The sequence below is a fragment of the Urocitellus parryii genome, chromosome X (genome assembly GCF_045843805.1).
Source record: "Urocitellus parryii isolate mUroPar1 chromosome X, mUroPar1.hap1, whole genome shotgun sequence".
In the NCBI taxonomy this organism is placed as follows: Eukaryota; Metazoa; Chordata; class Mammalia; order Rodentia; family Sciuridae; genus Urocitellus; species Urocitellus parryii.
This window is the reverse complement of record NC_135547.1, coordinates 27883050-27893825: the sequence shown is the minus strand read 5'-3', so window position 1 is coordinate 27893825 and position 10776 is coordinate 27883050.

The following is a 10776-nucleotide window of genomic DNA, read 5'->3' as shown; positions in this document are numbered from 1 at the left end:
TTTAAAAAGAGTTTTTGATGTTTCATTTTGATCAGCTTTTTATTCATGGTTAAGTTGTAACAATAGTTGTGACTAGTTGGCTTAGATGGGATTGGTAGGATATAGAAAACATATTATGAAGTAAATTACAATTGTCCTTTGAAATTGATTTTTCAAAGAATTCTAATGCTTGATGTCTTAAAGTTAATTTTGAAGGGACATAAGTGATAGAGATACTAAAATAGAGTGCTAGGAATTTTAGATCTAAGAGCTCTTGTCCATCCTCCAGGCAATCAAAGTTTCATCATTCCTAGGAGACAAAACTACTCCCAAGGGTAGGTAATCATTTCCAGACCTCTACTACTTTAAAGTGAGTTCATGTTTCTGCCTGGAGCAGATCAGGCACAAATCTGGATTATCTTACTTTTTTGCTCTTTTATCAACTTTAACTGTTAAAAAAGAATTTGTATTGCCTTTTCACAAATTCAAGTAAATCTAAGATGATAGCACAATCCCATAGAGCATGTCATTTAGATGGCAGCATTAGTCTTGTCGAAAGACATTATAGCTTATCCAACTTTGAGAGCCTGACCAAGACAGGACCAATGTCGTATGAGTCATATGAGTCAGGTTACACTGAAAGGCTGTATCTTCTAACCAAAAACAAACAAACAAACAAAAAAAGCACAGTTTGCCAAGGTGACTGAGTTCCTGCCATTTATATCTACTTCAGTGGACTAACAGTTATGTTTCTGGAAGTCCCTTTTTATATGTGAACATCAGCCTAGAGAAGCTAATATGTTAATTTTTCAGCATTCATTTCTGAACAGAAGGCAAAGTCCTGAGGGAATGAAATACTGTAGAAAACACTTAAACTTTAATGGATGTGAGAAAGGAAAGAAAATTCTGGACATGATAGGGAACATGGGCACTGAAAAGCTAGAAAAAGAGTAAGAATAAAGGAGTTGAGGAAGGTACCAAAAAGGCAAGCTAGTAAAGACTTAAAAATCACCAATTTGCCCCCTGGGTCTCAAATGGCCCTGGTGCTACCTGATTGCTCATTTCCGATGGAAACCTGGAAGAGGAGCATCATTTAGTCTCTTATCTGCCTCTTCATCTGTGAAATGGATGACAGAGCAAAACAGAGTAGTAGTAGGTGATAGTACCTGTATAAATACAAAAGTAGATGGAGTAAACAGATTAAAAAGTACACAGTTCAAAGGTCTAGCCTCAGTCCCTACTAGTTTGGAAAATTAGCACAGGATAAAGCATGATTGACTAGGGTTACTAAATTTCCTGGGTTGTATAGTTTACCTGAGGTCCTGGCTTAATTATTAATAGTGCCCCTTCCACTCTTAAAAGTATCCCAGGTTAAATGATAAATGAGACAATCATCCTTATGAAAGACTGGTGATGTTGTCGAATGAATAGATTAGAGATATGCTGAGTTAGTGATTTCCTTCAAGCCTTAAGGCTTGAGTGGTCAGTGTCTCAAAACATGATTCCTGTTCTGAGGAGTAGCCTATGTGCACGCTTCCCACTACTTCCACATCATGGCACAGAGCTAGGAATAAAAATGCAAAGGTGAAGTGGAAGCATTAAGAATCCCCTCAAATCACACTCAAAAGAAGCACTTACTCACTCTGCCCAGACATAGGGGTTCACTTGATCTGTGTATTCAAGCAGTTGTCATGCCTTCTATTGCCATCCAAAAAGAAAATAGTGTTTACTCTAGAAAGGGTCACTCAGCCACAGGCTGAGCTGACATTCATGAATGAGTCTAGCCATTTATTTAGCTTTCAACTTGTTAGAAACAGATCAGCCCTTGTACAATACCAACTATGAAAATCCAAGAAAAAAAAAAGAAAGAACAGAAAAAGAAAGAAGAAAAAAATTAATAGCCTAAGCACAAAGAAAATGCAATATAAAAACTGCTATACTGATGTGTAAAGAAAAAGATTCATTTGATTATTAACATTGGATTCCAGTTCTCATCTTACAGCACCAGAGAGGAAATTGTTCTAAAATTGATAACTTGTGTTTTTCCTTCCCAAAGTTCGTGTTCCCATTCAAATTGCAGTAAATCTTTAGAGGCATTGTCTTCTGAGCCTAAAACCTATTTCCCCACCTAATTCTCATCTCTTGGTAAATACTTGTAATGTATCTGGGAAATCAAAGACATAATTTCTTTTTCAATATATGCAAAGGCATTAATCTCCTATAGTTGAGGGGGTAAGTTAAATGCTACAAAAAATCAGAGAGCAGGTAGGAATTTTGGTGTACCTCCTTGTCCTTTTGGCACCCTTTTTATTTCCCTGCAACAGTACTAATGTCTGTGTGGGGGTTGGGGGACAAGGTTCTGGCCCTTAGCGGCTCTCAGAACAAGTCAGCATTCTCAATGAACACTAAGAAGCAGGTGAGGAAAAAAAAAAATTAAAAAGATAATCAAAGCCCTCCTACCACCCTCTTGCCTGTAAAATCCTAACCAAGAGCCCCAGACTGTGTTATTTTATCTTCTGCTCTGTGCACAGAGAGCAGGTAATCAGCAAAGCTAATCAAAAATGCATTCATTACCGCAGAGCAGCAGTGGGTGAGAGCAACTGCAGTTTTCACTTGGCAAATGGTTTCTGGACTGGCACAATCCAGTCTCCATAGCTCTTTGGCAAGTCTTTTGCATCCCCCTGCCCTCCTCCCTCTCCCACCATCCCAGCAGTCTCTGCCATGCTCAACTCTGCTTCTCCATTAAAGGCAATCTAATTCTTACAGTTGACAATGTTTCCCCTCAATCACCATAATGTTGCTCTGTAAAAGCTGTTTTCTGTCTAATAAGTCTTCTGAGTATTTTTATAATCCTTTAAAGGTGTTTCTTCACTTGAAAAGTACATTTTTTCCTTTGTTTTCAAAACAGGAAGCCATTTCTTGCCAGGGCTAAACAAACTTAAATGCTGACAGATTCTGAAAATGCAAAAGCCTTTCCTGCTTTCCCCAACTTAGCAAAATTGACTCTCTCAGAATCCTCAGAACCCAAAGCTCAGAGAGATCTGTGCTAAAATATGCTGATAAAGAGCTGAAGTGGTGATAGAGCATTTGCCTAGCATGTGCAAGGCACTGGGTTCAATCTCCAGCACTGTAAAAAATAATAAAATTAAATTAGAACATAAAATGTGCTGCTGGGGCTGGAGTTAATAATACTAACAATAACTAATATTACTGAGCATTTATTACACTATAGGCATGATTCTATGTGCTTTATCTCATTCAATAATCACAGTAGTCTTAGGAAATATGGATTACTATTATGATCCCCATTGTACAGATGAGGATGGTGAGACCCAAGGAGATCAAATAAGTCCAACCCTTGTCATGGATGGGGTATACTGAATTCTGACAGAGTAGCTCTTGCTCTAAACTATACCCCCCATTGTTTCGATGGAAGAAAACCAGTGTATCACTTGTTTTGCCTCATCCCCTCTTAGAGATTACCATTCAGTAAATAACTCTTTTCTAAGGCACATAAACACTATCCCCTCCTCTGAAAAGATTAGAATATTGGGAACTTGAGAAAGCTAAGTACTTCTTATTTAAACTTTGGTAAGAGAGAAGTTTTGAGAAGTAAATATCACCAAACAACATCTTTTTATTCAAAGGGATATGCCTTCTAAATTACAGGAGACTATGTTTTATTTTTAGCACAACATGTAGAAGAGCATAAAAATGACAAAATAGCCAATATTTTACTTGGCAAAATAAATCACTTCAGATTTCCTTTAAGTGGCAAGCATCTTTCCTGGATCTAAAATAGGACCCAATTTACCTAAATTAATTTTCACTCAAAACTTTAAATGCATGCCCATTGCAAAAAGCAAGATTTGCCCACATTGTAGGGTACAGAAGCAAAACTGCTGACGTCCATTTCCACTTTGTCGGCATTTGCAACCCAGCTTCTTATCATGCTGTGGCCAGCTACAGACCTAGTCAGCCAATTTCCATGTTCTTGAGAAACAGGAAACATTATTCTCAGACCGTCAATCTTCTCCATTGCCATCTGTCCCTTAATGGTAAAATAAGGACTGATTCCCACCAAGTACATTATAGACTATACCAACCTCTTTTGTCTAACAGAATACTGTTAAGAAGAAGGAAACTATAGGTTAAATTTTGACAGTGAGGAGGCAAGAAAGGTTAACTTCCTTTCTCTTTCCAGTTATACCTTCCAGCCTTCTCCACCATGCTCTGTACTTCAAGAGGCATTGTCCTAAGCATAAGATAGGAACACTGCTCTCTAAGAATATGCCAGAATTAATCACCCAGACAGATGGGCATTGAGTCTCTTCATTTTTAGTCCATCCATGTAATCAGAAACTGTTTCTTCTTTTTATTCCTCCTGGTATATTTACCATAATCTCAGACAGAACACCATTGGAACTTGCTTTTGGCTAAGAATTCAATCATTGATTTGAAAAAGAAGCACTTAGCATGTATTATGTTTCAGGCATCATTCTAGATGTTAGGATAACTGAATAAAAACTTTAGATATAAAAATAGATATCATTCAGAATAATTCCACAAGTTTTGTTCTTTGGTCTGAGTAATATATGGAAAGAACTGCTTGAAATATTATTATTACCATAATCAACAACTACACTAGAACTACTCCACCAATGTTTCTTTCCATAACACATATTACAATAGTCTATAAGTGTTGTACTATATAAAATAAAAGAATCCCTGCCCTCTTAGAGCTCACATCTTAAATATATTTTTAAAATTAAATGTCTATTTAGAGTGAAAATACATAGAGTTACAGTATATTCTAGTATCAAAGAAATTGGTACCCTCAAGTTTTATCCTGGTTAGAAGGACTTTAAAATGTTTTTTTTTCAAATACAATTTAGTTTGGAAATGTAAACAGCCCATTATTTTAGTATTTATCAATCACATGCCATTAATTCCAAAAATATTTTGAGGTAACCTAAAATAAAAAGCACAGAAGTTTATTGCTTTAATTTGTTATGCATATATCAAAAGCAAAAGTCAAATAATACATCAAAAGAAAAGTGTTAAGTTCAATATTCAAGGTCACTGTGGCTTTCTACTTTGGTAATTTGTCTGCAATTATTGGAAACTTCCACAGAGTGGTGGTAATAATGCCTTCACTTATAACCACATCAGGATAGGCTGCAATGGATGTGAGTTGCCTGAAGTGAAAACAAAGTGTACTTCTCCAGTCACAAAATTTTGTTCATCAAAATCGTTGCAGCAGAATTCATGATTACAGCTCTTAATTTTATGAGTTTCTTTAAGAAAAATTAGATCTTAAGTGTTCCCATGTAAGCCCTCATTTATTAATTGGCTCAGCATACCTTTTATAGAGAAGTCTCTGGTATAAGCTTTATGCAAAGCATTTACAAATAAATTTTGTGTACACAAAAATATATAATGAGACAAGCATACTAAATAAAGGGGAAATCAAATCACCTTTTAACTTAATAATGGGAACTGTGCAATTAGTTTCCATTTAACATCCCTTGTTTGACAGATGTTCTTCAGGCTCTCTTTCCTGTAAAGTTTGGATGAAATGTTTCTAAATTTGAATCTTGTTGACTATGGGGATACTAGTAGTGCTTACCTCAAAGGGTCATAAGCATTAAATGAGACAATACATCTATACCATTTAGCAGAATACCTGGAATGAGGTAGAAAATAAATGTTGGCTGTTATTGTTATCATGATTGTCTTCTATATAATTGTTATATTCACCATTGTGATCAGGAAAAAGTAAATTAATCTGTATATACTAGAAAACTGAGTAAAGAAAATTCTTAATTGGGAGGGAGTCATTACTGTCCCTTTAATGGCAAAATGTGACAAATGTTTTAACACTTGATCACAACCTTAAGAGGGAGAAGAGGCCTATTTTGGCTTTATTTTTAAACGCACTGCTTCAAAAAGACTTTCCTAGTGCAGTGCCTCTGGATATAGAATAGTCTTCTCCCTAGGGAATTCAATTTGAGGTTTGATAGCAGGGCAGGTAAGGTCAGTAGGACCACCTTTGGCCTCTTGACAGATATAGTGATTTCAAGTGATTTTCTCTCTCTTGTAATAAGAAACTTCTCCTGGGATTGGAACTACCCACTAAGGAAGGCCTGGGGAAGCAGTGAAGAACTGTTTGCAACCTCCCTAGAGGAAGCCCCTTTATGTCCTTTGGAACCTGCAGGGCCCTTGGTGAATGAGCTTTCTCCCTGGGGCCTACAGTCAAGAGCCCAGGGAATGTAAGAGGGAAGTACTCTTTGCTAGCCCATTCTCCTCTAGGTGAGGTACTGCCCTCATGAGCATGCCCTGTGTAATTACATAGGGTCCTATTCTAGAAGGGCCCATGATTTAATGGTTTAGTATCTCTGTCATGGAATTCCTAACCATATTTGAACAAAGAACCTAATGTTTTCATTTTGCACTGAACCCCTCGAATTGCATAGCTAGTCCTGTCTGCCCTGAAGAGTTTCTAAACAATGGGTGAGCCTTATTCTTAGTCTCCAGACTTCCTGATACTACTTAGCAGAGCCCATCTGACTTTCTACACTTGAGTCCAAATAAGTGATCCTGGCTCAGTAGGAACCAGCTTTCTGCTCCACCCTGAGCACTGAGGATACCTGAAGAAATATTTTCACAACTGCTTCTTCCTCTTCATTTGTATTTTCTCTAAACTAAAACAAAGCAATAACAATAACAACAATAATATTCCTTAAAGCACCAATAACTAGTAACAGGCATTGTAGGTAATTTGCAGTAAATTAAAGCAAAAGAGACAGCATAGAAATTAGAAAGTCTGGGCTTCTGAACTGGATTTGAGGAAATGACAGGTAACCTGCCCTGACTCTGTTTTTCATTAGTGAACTATTGCTATAGAATGTCTAGAAAGCAAAAGCAGTAGAAATATTTAGAAATTTCAATATGACTGCAGCTTATCAACTTTCTCAACCTGAATGCCACAGTATTGAGTGGGTTGTATTTGTGATCTTTCCCCCTTCTCTGTCCCTTCTTCTTCTATCTCTAATACTTTCTGTGATTACAAAGGAGGTTTCAGATTCCTGGTCTAATACCCATGGTTTTGAATAGGTATGCATAAATCATGTGGTTCTTTTGCATTTGGTTCTTATGCATTTTGTTCTGAATGCATAAGAGTCTGGTTCCTCAGCAGTGACACCATTGACATGTGGGGCTGGATGGTCCTTTACTGGAGTGGGGCTGCCTTGGGTTTTGTCAGAGGTTTAGTTGTATGCCAGGCTTCTACTCACTAGGTGCTTGTAGCCTCCACTCCCCCAAGTTTAATGATCAAAACTGTCTCTGAACATTCCTAATTGTCTTCAGGGGATCAACATCACATCTGATAAACACTGCACAACAATAGTTTGCATCCTAAAGGAAAACTTTGGTGAATATTTTGGTAAACCACACAATTCCCCCCAAATATTTGCTCACATTCAATTTCCTATTTTTACTGTTTTTATTAGTGCATTATAGTTACACATACTATTTTAGTTCATTTTGACATATCCATAAATGCATGTAACAGAGTTTGCACCATTTCAGTCCTCAGTATTACCCCTTTCCCACCCCCCCTTTGACCCCTTTCCTCTGTTCTATTGGTCTTCCTTTTATTTATTTATTTATTTATTTGATACTGGGAATTGAACCTAGAGGCACAATCAGCGTATTATCCTTATATATAAAACTGAAATGCCTGGATTTTCTTAAAGTAGGGCATATCTGTATTTCGAGACAGAAAAAAAAAACACTGATTTTAATTTTGTGGGTAATATCCCAGAAATGTGTAATATAGTTAATATGCTTTTCTTTTCCCTCAAAATAATATTATGTTTGTGAAATTGACATCACAGAGATTTAACAGAATATGCCCAAACACACAGATCATGACAGATTAAACTTTAAGAAAATCATCAATTGAAACTCTTCTTTACGAATTAGCCACAGGCAAGTATCCTAAAATTCAACTGTTCCCAGTTATCTTTTTATTTCCCTAAATACTCTAAATTTTATTTCAAAACAATAAACCCAGAACTTCCTACATCTAAAGGAGTGTTAAAATACCTTCTTCCTCAAGATGGCTAAAGTCAAAAAACCCCAGCTGAAAAATTAAGAAGCAGAAATTAAGTGATGGGAGTGACAAACCAGCAGAGAGCAACCATATAAGCCCCATGTGACCACCGCTAGATAAATCATACGCATTAACATCCAAGCTGAGATACTTTTAAGAGTGAAAGGGACACCACTAATTACTATACTATACCAGGACACTGAGCGTAAGCTGAATGGTCGTGGGTCATCAAGGATGTATTGTCATAGATCACTCATAAAAATACACTGCTGCCAGAATCCTGCTGTACTAGTTAGCTATTGCTCTGTAACAAGATGGCCCAAACCTTGGTGACTTGAAACCACCATCATTTGTCATTTTGCACCCATCTTCAGGTTGACTTGGGTATAGCTGATTTAGACTGGACTCAGATGCACACCTCTACGAAGGATATAGTACCTGGGCCAACTTTGCCTCTTACTTCAGGTTTATGAATCAACTGGAGTGGCTCTACTCCATATCTTTCATGTTTCTTAGACCAGCAAACTAGCTGATATGTGTTTCTCTCATGACATTGACTGAGGTGAAAATGACAAGCATAAATGATGAGGTTTCTTAAGACACAAGCTGGATTTGGTGTATTGTCATTTCTGCCCACAAGCCATAGGCCAAAGGAAGTCTCATAGCCAAATTAAAGGGCAAGGAAATAAACCACCAACAATGGGGCTATGATAAATGTGTGGATTTGGGAAGGAGTGAATAACTAGAAAACTCATTCAATCTAACACATGTGCTTTACCCATATCAACCCCATTATCACAACCTTCACAAATATACAATGTCAAACATAGGAAGAAAAATGAATTTGCCTCATGTGGTATCATCTGACATGAAGCTAACTCAGTCCTTAACATCCAAATACGTAAGTTTCAGAATTCAGAGTCAATTTCCAATTTTCATATGTACTCAATAAATGGAAATTTGTCCACTTGAGCAAAAAACATAGCCCCTCAAACAACTGGCACCCAAAATTCCTCAACATCTCTAAGATCTATTCAAACTGCAACCCCCTCTCCAAGTATAGCTGGAGATAGGGCTAGTTTTAGGTTGAGGGGTTAATTCCCCCCCGCCCCGAATTGCCTATGGTGTTTCATGGTGACAGTTTTTAACTTTCCCAGAGGGATAAAATGGTATATATTAATAAAAATGTCAACAATATCATCTCTGGGATATAACCTGGAATAACTCACAATAAATTAACACTTCCCATCAGAGAGACATTGCAGCTTATAAGAGTGTCACTTTGTGAGAAGTGGGAGTCCCGAAGCCATATGATTTCCATCTGCAGTTTTCAAGCCCATTCAGAGCTACCAAGAGATAATTACTAGCTAAGATGTACCCATCCCAGCAGAATATTTTTGTCCTCTCACATCCTCAGTCTCATAGCGTGAAGGAGACTTTGGTCTAGTGGATAAAGCCCTAGAGGGATAAGAAATTTCATTCCCCACCACTTGACTGTATGACTTTGGACTGCTCACTTACCCTTTCTAACTACTCAGCTTCATAGTATAAGAAGTGACACTTTAGACCCTGCTTATCCTGAGAAGGATGTAAGGAGAAGTCACAAAGCCTTATCTGAAAGGTTCTGGAAGCTTTTCTACCCTATAGGAAAAGGAATTATTCCTATATTAATTTCTCATCCTGAACTCTCAATATAATATGATTCTCTCAAAAGCAAAACTAAATATCAGGCAGATTCATCTTGAACTGAATTTAAGGGGATGCATTACTAAGGTAACAGAAGGATCTAACCACTGAGCAATCTGACTCAGATCAAGGATAAGACCATTTCAGCAAGTCATCAAAGTCCTATGGACCCATCAAGAACAAATTATTGCTGCCCAAGATTCTCAGAGAATCAGAACTAAGAATGGCATTTCCTGGTCTCAAGATTGCATCATGAATATTCATATGATTTACTTTGAACCAAAACAAGATGGTGTGATGAATACATGAAACCAAGAAATACTGCAACTATTTTGCCATCATGAGGGAAACAGAAAGGAGGGAGGAAAGGAAATTGGGTCCTAAGTGAAATTATTGAATTACTGAATCTCATCTATTCTCAAGCCAGCCCTACCTTTGGCCCTTCCAGGTATATGAGCCAATGCATCTCCATTATTGTTTATACTACTTGTAGTGGGTTTGTTTTTGCCTGCAGCAAGAAGCATCCTAATTGATATAGGAGCTGAAGGGGTCAAAGCATGGTCAGTAGTTCTGAGGGTGTTTAAAGGAGGCAGTGTGAAAGTGTTTAGTCCAGGGAGGAAGGTGGTACAAAAGGGGCATTAAAAGTAAAAATAATAATAATAACTGTGCCTCCAAATAGCTCCTGGATATGTCTTCAGGGCAAAAATTAAGTTCTAAACACCCTTATTATGTAAAAAAAGGGATTTTAACTGAAGCTAATTTGATAAATAATTGCTCCATTGGCCACTGAACTTGGTATGACTATCTACTTCAGGAAGTTTCTGTAGATTCATTTCTGAGCATATTAAACCCAAATTCATAAGACTTTCCTTCTGACTCACACATATACTCCCACCAGAAGCAGCTACAACTAGACCTGTACTTGGAATTTCAGTTCCTCAAGGCTGTGGATTTATTCAGCAACACCAAGGCTGACACATACATTAAGGATTTCT